The sequence below is a fragment of the Watersipora subatra genome, chromosome 8, assembly GCF_963576615.1.
Source record: "Watersipora subatra chromosome 8, tzWatSuba1.1, whole genome shotgun sequence".
Taxonomy (NCBI): domain Eukaryota; kingdom Metazoa; phylum Bryozoa; class Gymnolaemata; order Cheilostomatida; family Watersiporidae; genus Watersipora; species Watersipora subatra.
In genome coordinates, this window is record NC_088715.1 from 26420886 (window position 1) to 26434962 (window position 14077).

The following is a 14077-nucleotide window of genomic DNA, read 5'->3' on the forward strand; positions in this document are numbered from 1 at the left end:
GGTTAACAGCAGAACGCGCTAACCAGTTTTGCCAAAAGATGGAACTTTTTTATTCTGTGAAATGAACATGGCAACAGTTCCAAACAGCACCTTTCCAAACATTACTAACAAAATTACCAAAACAAAACACATTCAATTTTGGCTATATCCTATCAACTAACCCTTTCAGTGTACAGCCGAACGCGCTATCCGAGTGCTCCACAGAGACAACATATCAGACTATTTAATCTGTGAAACTAGCATGACAAAAATTCATTTTCTGGTTTTTAATACTGCGCGTATTAAAATTAAAAACAATCGTCTATGGCAGAACTGTTACTACCAACTGTTTAGTTACCAAACGAACGTTCTGCCAGAATGTGCCACAGAAAAAACATGTCAAAATTTCTAACTTGTGAAACGAGCAGGACAAAAATTCATTTTCAAGTTTCGAAATTGATTGTGTCAAAAATTATAAGGGCTCATCCTTAGGTGGGCTTGAACCGCCAACCTTTCGGTTAACAGCCGAATGCGCTAACCGATTGCACCACAGAGACAACATAACAGGCTTTTTAATCTTTGAAAAGAGCGTGACAACTACTTATTTGCTGGTTTTTAAAACTATGCGTATTAAAATTAAAAACAATCGTCTATGGCAGAAATGTAACTACCAACTCTTCGGTTACCAAAAGAACACGCTACAAGAATGTGCCACAATAAAAACATGTCAGAATATCTAACCTGTGAAACGAGCAAGAAAGAACTTAATTTTGAAGTTTCGAATTTGATTGTGTCAAAATTTATAAGGGCTCGTTCCTGGGTGGGCTTGAACCACCAACCTTTCGGTTAACAGCCGAATGCACTAACCGATTGCACCACAGAGACAACATAACAGGCTTTTTAATTTGTGAAACGAGCATGACACCTAATCTTTTGCGGGTTTTTAATACTATGCGTATTAAAATTAAAAACAATCGTCTATGCGAGAAATTGAACTACCAACTGTTTGGTTACCAAACGAACACGCTGCCAGAATGTGCCACAAAGAAAACATGTAAAAATATCTAACTTTTGAAACGAACAAGACAAAAAATTCATTTTCAAGTTTCGAAATTGATTGTGTCACAGTTTATAAGTGCTCATCTTTGGGTGGGCTTGAACCACTAACCTTTCGGTTAACAGCCGAACGCACTAACCGATTGCGCCACAGAGACAACATAACAGGCTTTTTAATCTGTGAAACGAGCATGACACCTAATTATTTGCTGGTTTTTAATACTGTGCGATTTAAAATTAAAAACAATCGTCTATGGGAGAAATTGAACTAACAACTTTTTGGTTACAAAAGGAACATGCTACAAGAATGTGCCACAAAGATAACATGTCAGAATATCCAACCTGTGAAACGAGCAAGACAAAAGTTCATTTTCAAGTTTCGAATTGGATTGTATTGAAATTATAAAAGCTCATCTTTGAGTGGGATTGAACCACCAACTTTTCGGTTAACAGCCGATCGGGCTAACCGATTGCACCACAGAGACAACATAACAGGCTTTTTAATCTGTGAAACGAGCATGACACCTCATCATTTGCAGGTTTTTAATACTGCGCGTATTAAAATTAAAAACAATTGACTATGGCAGAAATTGAACTAACAACTGTTCGGTTATGAATGGAACGTGCTACCAGAATGTGCTACAAAGATAATGTGTCAGAATATCGAACCTGTGAAACCAGCAAGACAAAATCTAATTTTCAAATTTCGAACTGGATTGTATTGAATTTATAAAAGCTCATCTCTGAGTGGGATTGAACCACCAACTTTTCGGTTAACAGCTGAACCCTCTAACCGATTGCACCACAGAGACAACATAACAGGCTTTTTAATCTGTGAAACGAGCATGTCACCTAATCATTTGGTGGTTTTTAATACTGTGCGATTTAAAATTAAAAACAATCGTCAATGGCAGAAATTGAACTACCAACTGTTTGGTGACCAACCGAACGTGCTACCAGAATGTGCCACAAAGAAAGCATGTCAAATTATCTAACCTGCGAAACGTGCAAGACAAAAATTCATTTTCAAGTTTAAAATTTGATTGTTTCCAGATTTATAAATGCTCGTCCCTGGGTGGGCTTGAACCACCAACCTTTCGGTTAACAGCCAAACGCACTAACCGATTGCGCCACAGAGACAACATAACAGGCTTTTTAATCTGTGAAACGAGCATGACACCTAATCATTTGCTGGTTTTTAATACTGCGCATATTAAAATTAAAAACCATCGTCTTTGACAGAAATTGAACTGCAAACTGTTCGGTTACCAAAGGAACATGCTACAAGATTGTGCCACAAAGAAAACATGTCAGAATATCTAACCTGTGAAACGAGCAAGACAAAAAATGATTTTCAAGTCTCGAATTTGATTGTGTCAAAATTGATAAGGGCTCGTCCCTGGGTGGGCTTGAACCACCAACCTTTCGGTTAACAGCCGAACGCGCTAACCGATTGCGCCACAGAGACAACATAACAGGTTTTTTTATCTGTGAAACGAGCATGACACCTAATCCTTTGCTGGTTTTTAAAATTGTGTGTATTAAAATTAAAAACAATCGTCTATGCGAGAAGTTGAACCAACAACTGTTTGGTGACCAACCGAACGTGCTACCAGAATGTGCCACAAAGAAAACATGTCAGAATATCTAACCTGTGAAACGAGCAAAACAAGAATTCATTTTCAAGTTCCGATATTGATTGTGTCAAAATTTACAAAGGCTCTCCCTGGGTGGGCTTGAACCACCAACCTTTCGTTTAACAGCCGAACGCGCTAACCGATTGCGCCACAGAGACAACATAACAGGCTTTTTAATCTGTGAAACGAGCATGACACCTCATCATTTGCTGGTTTTTAATACTGCGCGATTTAAATTTAAAAACAAACGTCTATGGGAGAAGTTGAACTAACAACTGTTTGGTTACAAAAGGAACATGCTACAAAAATGTGCCACAAAGATAACATGTCAGAATATCAAACCTGTGAAACGAGCAAGACAAAAATTCATTTTCAAGTTTCGAATTTGATTGTATCGAAATTATAAAAGCTCATTTCTTAGTGGGATTGAACCACCAACTTTTCGGTTAACAGCTGAACCATCAAACCGATTGCACCACAGAGACAAAATAACAGGCTTTTTAACCCTTTAGCAACCGCGGGCTCACGGCTGGAAATTCCCCAGCGTACCAGTGCATTTACTATGGCGATTTGAGCCTTCGACACCACTGCGTAAAAACTGCATCAAATTTCTTCAAAATTGAGGTAGTTACATAAATTAACATGCATCAGAATCCTGAGAAATTTTTCTACAAGCTGATACTTTTTTAATGTAGTTAGCTTGCATTTGCTTACCTGCAAAAGTTGCAATTCGTTGAAGCTACGAGTTTTTTATGTTAGTACGTCATTTTCAATTGTATTTTATATTCACTAAAAGCAATTGGCAATGTTGTATAAATAATTCTTGCATGGATTCATATGTTCACAACAATTTGCAAAAAAATTTAGTCGTCCAAGAGCATTGAAAGCGGAGTTATGAGCTCCGATGTATAGCGGGAGCGCCATTGGAAAAGCTCGAAACGCCATGTCCATAAGCAGCGCAAGACAGTCATCCGACAAGGTTGCTCCAACTTTCGTGCAAATTGGCACAAAACTGCAAATGAATATGCATCTGGAAGCTGAGACATTTTCCTGCAGAATGAGATTTTTTCCTCCACACAGCTTGCAAAAACTTTGCAGCTAGACATCTATATATGCGCAGTTACCATTTTTTGTTCTGAATTTTTATGCATTTCTTGAGACTAGATTTATGTAAAAAAACTTGCATATAAAGTCATTGCACCGATTCATGTGTGCTGCAGTAAAGATTAACTGGATGTGTGCAAGAAGAATTGAGTCGTGAGCCTATATTCACACATTTGGTGAAGCAGCAAAAGACAGGAAGCAACATTTATGAGCAGAAACAGCAAATCATGGACTGCTAGATTGCAAACAATATGAGAACTGAAATATTTGATTAGACTGCTGCTCTGAAGATGGCAGAGTGCAACAAATACTGCACATTGATGCACAACTAATACAATAGATTAGCAAATTTATGTACAAAAGCTAGCAATACAAAGCAGTGAAGCATTTGCAGAAACTAAATAAAATACCATTTGTAAATAAATTTAGCTAGCATGGTAAGGATCAAAACATGACTCGCACAAAGATATTCCAAAATTGACTCCGCTGCCAGTGCATTCAGCTTGCTCATCGACAATGTATACAGACAATTGGTGCACATAGCCAGAGACAGCAACGGAAAGCAAATAACATAATTCCAAAATTAGATCTTTTAGATGGAATATGCTGTCTGAAGTTGAGCCAGCCTTTCCATGCCAGCAAGCTTTCATCTACAAATATAAATTTATTAGATAGAAAAACAGGATAGAACCAGTCGCATGTCATGGCAAAACATTTTCTAATTTGAACAATTTATTGCCAGCAGGGTCTTCAAAATTGTCAATAAAGTGTAAACTTACTTCTAATTTTCTTTCAATTTATGAACTGATTAAAAATCAGCGTAGATAATAAAGGAATGTGGACCAGTAAGGCAATAGAGTAGGCTTTTTGAAAATACCTATGTGCAAAACTAAACAAGCAACTTGCCAAATATTTATCATCAACAGGCTCCGAAGCATCGCAATGTTTCTGAAGGCCATATTTATTCGTTTCGTAAAATAAAACATGTATCATGGCCAATGTTTAAAAAGCTTTGAATAATAAAAACACTTACCTGTTTAAGAATTCAAAATTATTCTCCTCCCAGGCTGTCAGCAAAATGTAATTCTTTTGGTTTTAAATCAGCTCCTCTTTGATATCCGCCATTATTCGCCGTTTCCATGCCGGCCGTTTCAGTCTCACTTTCGCAATCCAATTCATTCTGTTGATTTTCTTTTTTACTTTCATTGTCTTCCTCACATTTTTCTGGTCTAAAATCCTCTTCTTCACTTTCAAACCAGTCGGTATCTTCCTGTAAACGAATCTTTTAGCAGCGCCTCAAATATCGAGTCCGTTCATGATGATTAGCTTCCATAAAGAATGTTCAAATTCTAACAACGTGTTCTTTTTGCACATGCGTAGAATGGACTAATTATTGCCTCAAAATAGTAGTGTGATATCTTTTAAAACTTCTAAAAATATTAATTAAAAATTTTAGGGCCGTTTTTAAAATAAATAAATAAATTTAAAAAACACGTATCGAAGACTCAGATCTGACGGGCAATTACGGGTTTGGTACGCTGAGACTGCGCTCTCAGCCCGTCAGATTACGGGAACGGTATTCAAAAGGTTAATCTGTGCAACGAGCATGACACCTAATCATTTGCTGGTTTTTAATACTGCGCATATTAAAATTAAAAACCATCGTCTTTGACAGAAATTGAACTGCAAACTGTTCGGTTACCAAAGGAACATGCTACAAGATTGTGCCACAATGAAAACATGCCGGAATACCTAACCTGTGAAACGAGCAAGACAAAAAATGATTTTCAAGTCTCGAATTTGATTGTGTCAAAATTTATAAATGCTCGTCCCTGGGTGGGCTTGAACCACCAAACTTTTGGTTAACAACCGAACGCACTAACCGATTGCGCCACAGAGACAACATAACAGGTTTTTTAATCTGTGAAACGAGCATAACACCTAATCCTTTGCTGGTTTTTAAAATTGTGTGTATTAAAATTAAAAACAATCGTCTATGCGTGAAGTTAAACCAACAACTGTTTGGTGACCAACCGAACGTGCTACCAGAATGTGCCACAAAGAAAACATGTCAAAATATCTAACCTGTGAAACGAGCAAAACAAGAATTCATTTTCAAGTTCCGATATTGATTGTGTCAAAATTTACAAAGGCTCGTCCCTGGGTGGGCTTGAACCACCAACCTTTCGGATAACAGCCGAACGCGCTAACCGATTGCGCCACAGAGACAACATAACAGGCTTTTTAATCTGTGAAACGAGCATGACACCTCATCATTTGCTGGTTTTTAATACTGTGCGATTTAAAATTAAAAACAATCGTCTATGGGAGAAATTGAACTACCAACTGTTTGGTTACCAAACGAACGTGCTGCCAGAATGTGCCACAAAGAACACATGTCAAAATATCTAAATTGTGAAACGAGCAAGACAAAAATTCATTTTCAAGTTCCGATATTGATTGTGTCAAAATTTACAAAGGCTCGTCCCTGGGTGGGCTTGAACCACCAACCTTTCGGTTAACAGCCGAACGCGCTAACCGATTGCGCCACAGAGACAACATAACAGGCTTTTTAATCTGTGAAACGAGCATGACACCTCATCATTTGCTGGTTTTTAATACTGAGCGATTTAAAATTAAAAACAATCGTCTATGGGAGAAATTGAACTAACAACTGTTCGGTTACCAAAGGAACATGCTACAAGAATGTGCCACAAAAATAACAGGTCAGAATATCTAACCTGTGAGACGAGCAAGACAAAAATTCATTTTCAAGTTTTGAATTTGATTGGTTCAAAATTTACAAGGTCTTGTCCCTGGGTGGGCTTGAACCACCAACCTTTCGGTTAACAGCCGAATGCGATAACCGATTGCACCACAGAGACAACATATCAGGCTTTTTAATGTGTGAAACGAAGATGACACCTAACTATTTGCTGGCTTTTAATACTACGCTTACTAAAATTAGAAACAATCATCTATGGCAGAAATTGAACTACCAACTGTTTGGTTACCAAACGAACGCGCTGCCAGAATGTGCCACAAAGAACACATGTCAAAATATCTAACCTGTGAAACGAGCAAGACAAAAATTCATTTTCAAGTTTCGAATTTGTTTGTGTCAAAATTTATAAATGCTCGTCCCCGGGTGGGCTTGAACCACCAACCTTTAGGTTAACCGTTGAACGCGCTAACCGATTGCGCCACAGAGACAACATAACAAGTTTTTTAATCGGTGAAACGAGCATGACACCTAATCATTTGCATGCTTTTAAAATTGTGTGTATTAAAATTAAAAACAATCGTCTATGCGAGAAATTGAACCAACAACTGTTTGGTGACCAACCGAACGTGCTACCAAAATGTGCCACAAAGAGAACATGTCAAAATATCTAACCTGTGAGACGAGCAAATCAAAAATTCATTTTCAAGTTTCGAAGTTGATTGTGTCAAAATTTATAAATGCTCATCCCTGGGTGGGCTTGTACCACCAACCTTTCGGTTAACAGCCGAACGCGCTAACCGATTGCGCCACAGAGACAACATAACAGGTTTTTTAATCGGTGAAACGAGCAAGACACCTAATTATTTGCTGGTTTTTAATACTGCGCTTACTAAAATTAAAAACAATCATCTATGGCAAAAATTGAATTACCAACTGGTTGGTTACCAAACGAACGTGCTGCCAGAATGTGGCACAAAAAAAACATGTCAAAATATCAAACCTGTGAAACGAGCAAGACAAAAATTCATATTTAAGTTTCGAATTTGATTGTGTCAAACTTTATAAATGCTCGTCCCTGGGTGGGCTTGAACCACCAACCTTTCGGTTAACAGCCGAACGCACTAACCGATTGCACCACAAAGACAACATAACAGGCTTTTTAATCTGTGAAACGAGCATGACACCTAATCATTTGCTGGTTTTTAAAATTGTGTGTATTAAAATTAAAAACAATCGTCTATGGGAGAAATTGAACTACCAACTGTTTGGTTACCAAACGAACGCGCTGCCAAAATGTGCCACAAAGAACACATGTCAAATTATCTAACTTGTGAAACGAGCAAAACAAAAATTCATTTTCAAGTTTTGAATTTGATTGGTTCGAAATTTACAAGGGCTCGTACCTGGGTGGGCTTGAACCACCAACCTTTCGGTTAACAGCCGAATGCGATAACCGATTGCACCACAGAGACAACATATCAGGCTTTTTAATGTGTGAATTGAAGATGACACCTAACTATTTGCTGGTTTTTAATACTATGCTTACTAAAATTAGAAACAATCATCTATGCGAGAAATTGAACTACCAACTGTTTGGTTACCAAATTAACGCGCTGCCAGAATGTGCCACAAAGAAAACATGTCAAAATATCTAACTTGTGAAACGAGCAAGACAAAAATTCATTTTCAAGTTTCGAATTTGATTGTGTCAAAATTTATAAGTGCTCGTCCCTGGGTGGGCTTGAACCACCAACCTTTCGGTAAACAGCCGAATGCACTAACCGATTCCACCACAGAGACAATATAACAGGTTTTTTAATCTGTGAAACGAGCATGACACCTAATCATTTGCATGTTTTTAAAATTGTGTGTATTAAAATTAAAAACAATCGTCTATGCGAGAAATTGAACCAACAACTGTTTGGTGACCAACCGAACGTGCTACCAAAATGTGCCACAAAGAAAACATGTCAAAATATCTAACCTGTGAAACGAGCAAATCAAAAATTCATTTTCAAGTTTCGAAGTTGATTGTGTCAAAATTTACAAAGGCTCGTCCCTGGGTGGGCTTGAACCACCAACCTTTCGGTTAACAGCCGAATGCGCTAACCGATTGCACCACAGAGACAACATAACAGGCTTTTTAATCTGTGAAACGAGCATGACACCTAATTATTTGCTGGTTTTTAATACTGCGCTTACTAAAATTAAAAACAATCATCTATGGCAAAAATTGAAGTACCAACTGGTTGGTTACCAAACGAACGTGCTGCCAGAATGTGTCACAAAAAAAACATGTCAAAATATCAAAACTGTGAAACGAGCAAGACACAAATTCATTTTTAAGTTTCGAATTTGATTGTGTCAAAATTTATAAATGCTCGTCCCTGGGTGGGCTTGAACCACCAAACTTTCGGTTAACAGCCGAACGCACTAACCGATTGCACCACAGAGACAACATAACAGGCTTTTTAATCTGTGAAAAGAGCATGACAGCTAATCATTTGGTGTTTTTAAATACTGCGCGATTTAAAATTAAAAACATTCGTCTATGGCAGAAATTGAACTAACAACTGTTCGGTTACCAAAGGAACATGCTACAAGATTATGCCACAAAGAAAACATGTCAGAATATCTAACCTGTGAAACGAGCAAGACAAAAATTCATTTTCAAGTTTCGAAGTTGATTGTGTTAAAATGTATAAATGCTCGTCCCTGGGTGGGCTTGAACCACCAACCTTTCGGTTAACAGCCGAACGCGCTAACCGATTGCGCCACAGAGACAACATAACAGGCTTTTTAATCTGTGAAACGAGCATGACACATAATTATTTGCTGGTTTTTAATACTGCGCTTACTAAAATTAAAAACATTCGTCTATGGCAGGAATTGAACTAACAACTGTTCGGTTACCAAAGGAACATGCTACAGGAATGTGCCACAAAGATAACATGTCATAATATCTAACTTGTGAAACGAGCAAGACAAAAATTCATTTTCAAGTTTCGAAATTGATTGTGTCAAAATTTATAAATGCTCATCCCTGGGTGGGCTTGAACCACCAACCTTTCGGTTAACAGCCGAATGCACTAACCGATTGCACCACAGAGACAACATAACAGGCTTTTTAATCTGTGAAACGAGCATGACACCTAATCATTTGCTGGTTTTTAAAATTGTGTGTATTAAAATTAAAAACAATCGTCTATGCGAGAAATTGAACCAACAACTGTTTAGTGACCAACCGAACGTGCTACCAGAATGTGCCACAAAAAAAACATGTCAAAATATCTAACCTGTGAAACGTGCAAAACAAAAATTCATTTTCAAGTTTCGAATTTGATTGTGTCAAAATTTATAAATGCTCGTCCCTGGGTGGGCTTGAACCACCAACCTTTCGGTTAACAGCCGAACGCGCTAACCGATTGCACCACAGAGACAACATAACAGGTTTTTTAATCTGTGAAACGAGCATGACACCTAATCATTTGCTGGTTTTTAAAATTGTGTGTATTAAAATTAAAAACAATCGTCTATGCGTGAAGTTAAACCAACAACTGTTTGGTGACCAACCGAACGTGCTACCAGAATGTGCCACAAAGAAAACATGTCAAAATATCTAACCTGTGAAACGAGCAAAACAAGAATTCATTTTCAAGTTCCGATATTGATTGTGTCAAAATTTACAAAGGCTCGTCCCTGGGTGGGCTTGAACCACCAACCTTTCGGATAACAGCCGAACGCGCTAACCGATTGCGCCACAGAGACAACATAACAGGCTTTTTAATCTGTGAAACGAGCATGACACCTCATCATTTGCTGGTTTTTAATACTGTGCGATTTAAAATTAAAAACAATCGTCTATGGGAGAAATTGAACTACCAACTGTTTGGTTACCAAACGAACGTGCTGCCAGAATGTGCCACAAAGAACACATGTCAAAATATCTAACCTGTGAAACGAGCAAGACAAAAATTCATTTTCAAGTTCCGATATTGATTGTGTCAAAATTTACAAAGGCTCGTCCCTGGGTGGGCTTGAACCACCAACCTTTCGGTTAACAGCCGAACGCGCTAACCGATTGCGCCACAGAGACAACATAACAGGCTTTTTAATCTGTGAAACGAGCATGACACCTCATCATTTGCTGGTTTTTAATACTGAGCGATTTAAAATTAAAAACAATCGTCTATGGGAGAAATTGAACTAACAACTGTTCGGTTACCAAAGGAACATGCTACAAGAATGTGCCACAAAAATAACAGGTCAGAATATCTAACCTGTGAGACGAGCAAGACAAAAATTCATTTTCAAGTTTTGAATTTGATTGGTTCAAAATTTACAAGGTCTTGTCCCTGGGTGGGCTTGAACCACCAACCTTTCGGTTAACAGCCGAATGCGATAACCGATTGCACCACAGAGACAACATATCAGGCTTTTTAATGTGTGAAACGAAGATGACACCTAACTATTTGCTGGCTTTTAATACTACGCTTACTAAAATTAGAAACAATCATCTATGGCAGAAATTGAACTACCAACTGTTTGGTTACCAAACGAACGCGCTGCCAGAATGTGCCACAAAGAACACATGTCAAAATATCTAACCTGTGAAACGAGCAAGACAAAAATTCATTTTCAAGTTTCGAATTTGTTTGTGTCAAAATTTATAAATGCTCGTCCCCGGGTGGGCTTGAACCACCAACCTTTAGGTTAACCGTTGAACGCGCTAACCGATTGCGCCACAGAGACAACATAACAAGTTTTTTAATCGGTGAAACGAGCATGACACCTAATCATTTGCATGCTTTTAAAATTGTGTGTATTAAAATTAAAAACAATCGTCTATGCGAGAAATTGAACCAACAACTGTTTGGTGACCAACCGAACGTGCTACCAAAATGTGCCACAAAGAGAACATGTCAAAATATCTAACCTGTGAGACGAGCAAATCAAAAATTCATTTTCAAGTTTCGAAGTTGATTGTGTCAAAATTTATAAATGCTCATCCCTGGGTGGGCTTGTACCACCAACCTTTCGGTTAACAGCCGAACGCGCTAACCGATTGCGCCACAGAGACAACATAACAGGTTTTTTAATCGGTGAAACGAGCAAGACACCTAATTATTTGCTGGTTTTTAATACTGCGCTTACTAAAATTAAAAACAATCATCTATGGCAAAAATTGAATTACCAACTGGTTGGTTACCAAACGAACGTGCTGCCAGAATGTGGCACAAAAAAAACATGTCAAAATATCAAACCTGTGAAACGAGCAAGACAAAAATTCATATTTAAGTTTCGAATTTGATTGTGTCAAACTTTATAAATGCTCGTCCCTGGGTGGGCTTGAACCACCAACCTTTTGGTTAACAGCCGAACGCACTAACCGATTGCACCACAAAGACAACATAACAGGCTTTTTAATCTGTGAAACGAGCATGACACCTAATCATTTGCTGGTTTTTAAAATTGTGTGTATTAAAATTAAAAACAATCGTCTATGGGAGAAATTGAACTACCAACTGTTTGGTTACCAAACGAACGCGCTGCCAAAATGTGCCACAAAGAACACATGTCAAATTATCTAACTTGTGAAACGAGCAAAACAAAAATTCATTTTCAAGTTTCGAATTTGATTGTGTCAAAATTTATAAGTGCTCGTCGCAGGGCGGGCTTGAACCACCAACCTTTTGGTTAACAGCCGAACGCGCTAACTGATTGCACCACAGAGACAACATAACAGGCTTTTTAATCTGTGAAACGAGCATGACACCTAATCATTTGCTGGTTTTTAAAACTGTGCGATTTAAAATTACAAACAATGGTCTATGGCAGAAAATGAACTAACAACTGTTCAGTTACCAAAGGAACATGCTACAAGAATGTGCCACAAAGATAACAGGTCAGAATATCTAACCTGTGAGACGAGCAAGACAAAAATTCGTTTTCAAGTTTTGAATTTGATTGGTTCGAAATTTACAAGGGCTCGTACCTGGGTGGGCTTGAACCACCAACCTTTCGGTTAACAGCCGAATGCGATAACCGATTGCACCACAGAGACAACATATCAGGCTTTTTAATGTGTGAATTGAAGATGACACCTAACTATTTGCTGGTTTTTAATACTATGCTTACTAAAATTAGAAACAATCATCTATGCGAGAAATTGAACTACCAACTGTTTGGTTACCAAATTAACGCGCTGCCAGAATGTGCCACAAAGAAAACATGTCAAAATATCTAACTTGTGAAACGAGCAAGACAAAAATTCATTTTCAAGTTTCGAATTTGATTGTGTCAAAATTTATAAGTGCTCGTCCCTGGGTGGGCTTGAACCACCAACCTTTCGGTAAACAGCCGAATGCACTAACCGATTCCACCACAGAGACAATATAACAGGTTTTTTAATCTGTGAAACGAGCATGACACCTAATCATTTGCATGTTTTTAAAATTGTGTGTATTAAAATTAAAAACAATCGTCTATGCGAGAAATTGAACCAACAACTGTTTGGTGACCAACCGAACGTGCTACCAAAATGTGCCACAAAGAAAACATGTCAAAATATCTAACCTGTGAAACGAGCAAATCAAAAATTCATTTTCAAGTTTCGAAGTTGATTGTGTCAAAATTTACAAAGGCTCGTCCCTGGGTGGGCTTGAACCACCAACCTTTCGGTTAACAGCCGAATGCGCTAACCGATTGCACCACAGAGACAACATAACAGGCTTTTTAATCTGTGAAACGAGCATGACACCTAATTATTTGCTGGTTTTTAATACTGCGCTTACTAAAATTAAAAACAATCATCTATGGCAAAAATTGAAGTACCAACTGGTTGGTTACCAAACGAACGTGCTGCCAGAATGTGTCACAAAAAAAACATGTCAAAATATCAAAACTGTGAAACGAGCAAGACACAAATTCATTTTTAAGTTTCGAATTTGATTGTGTCAAAATTTATAAATGCTCGTCCCTGGGTGGGCTTGAACCACCAAACTTTCGGTTAACAGCCGAACGCACTAACCGATTGCACCACAGAGACAACATAACAGGCTTTTTAATCTGTGAAAAGAGCATGACAGCTAATCATTTGGTGTTTTTAAATACTGCGCGATTTAAAATTAAAAACATTCGTCTATGGCAGAAATTGAACTAACAACTGTTCGGTTACCAAAGGAACATGCTACAAGATTATGCCACAAAGAAAACATGTCAGAATATCTAACCTGTGAAACGAGCAAGACAAAAATTCATTTTCAAGTTTCGAAGTTGATTGTGTTAAAATGTATAAATGCTCGTCCCTGGGTGGGCTTGAACCACCAACCTTTCGGTTAACAGCCGAACGCGCTAACCGATTGCGCCACAGAGACAACATAACAGGCTTTTTAATCTGTGAAACGAGCATGACACATAATTATTTGCTGGTTTTTAATACTGCGCTTACTAAAATTAAAAACATTCGTCTATGGCAGGAATTGAACTAACAACTGTTCGGTTACCAAAGGAACATGCTACAGGAATGTGCCACAAAGATAACATGTCATAATATCTAACTTGTGAAACGAGCAAG

General features: G+C 37.9%; 7 non-coding genes across 7 annotated transcripts; all 7 read right to left on the minus strand.

Moving 5' to 3' along the window:
• Positions 1-2429: 2429 nt before the first annotated feature.
• Trnan-guu (transfer RNA asparagine (anticodon GUU)) lies at positions 2430-2503 on the minus strand. The gene has a single exon. It is a non-coding gene; the product is annotated as a tRNA-Asn (tRNA).
• Positions 2504-5931: 3428 nt separating this feature from the next.
• Trnan-guu (transfer RNA asparagine (anticodon GUU)) lies at positions 5932-6005 on the minus strand. The gene has a single exon. It is a non-coding gene; the product is annotated as a tRNA-Asn (tRNA).
• Positions 6006-6259: 254 nt separating this feature from the next.
• On the minus strand, positions 6260-6333 carry Trnan-guu (transfer RNA asparagine (anticodon GUU)). The gene has a single exon. It is a non-coding gene; the product is annotated as a tRNA-Asn (tRNA).
• Positions 6334-9211: 2878 nt separating this feature from the next.
• Positions 9212-9285, minus strand: Trnan-guu (transfer RNA asparagine (anticodon GUU)). Its single transcript has one exon. It is a non-coding gene; the product is annotated as a tRNA-Asn (tRNA).
• A 910-nt stretch (positions 9286-10195) lies between these two features.
• Positions 10196-10269, minus strand: Trnan-guu (transfer RNA asparagine (anticodon GUU)). The gene has a single exon. It is a non-coding gene; the product is annotated as a tRNA-Asn (tRNA).
• Positions 10270-10523: 254 nt separating this feature from the next.
• On the minus strand, positions 10524-10597 carry Trnan-guu (transfer RNA asparagine (anticodon GUU)). The gene has a single exon. It is a non-coding gene; the product is annotated as a tRNA-Asn (tRNA).
• Positions 10598-13803: 3206 nt separating this feature from the next.
• Trnan-guu (transfer RNA asparagine (anticodon GUU)) lies at positions 13804-13877 on the minus strand. The gene has a single exon. It is a non-coding gene; the product is annotated as a tRNA-Asn (tRNA).
• Positions 13878-14077: the final 200 nt, after the last annotated feature.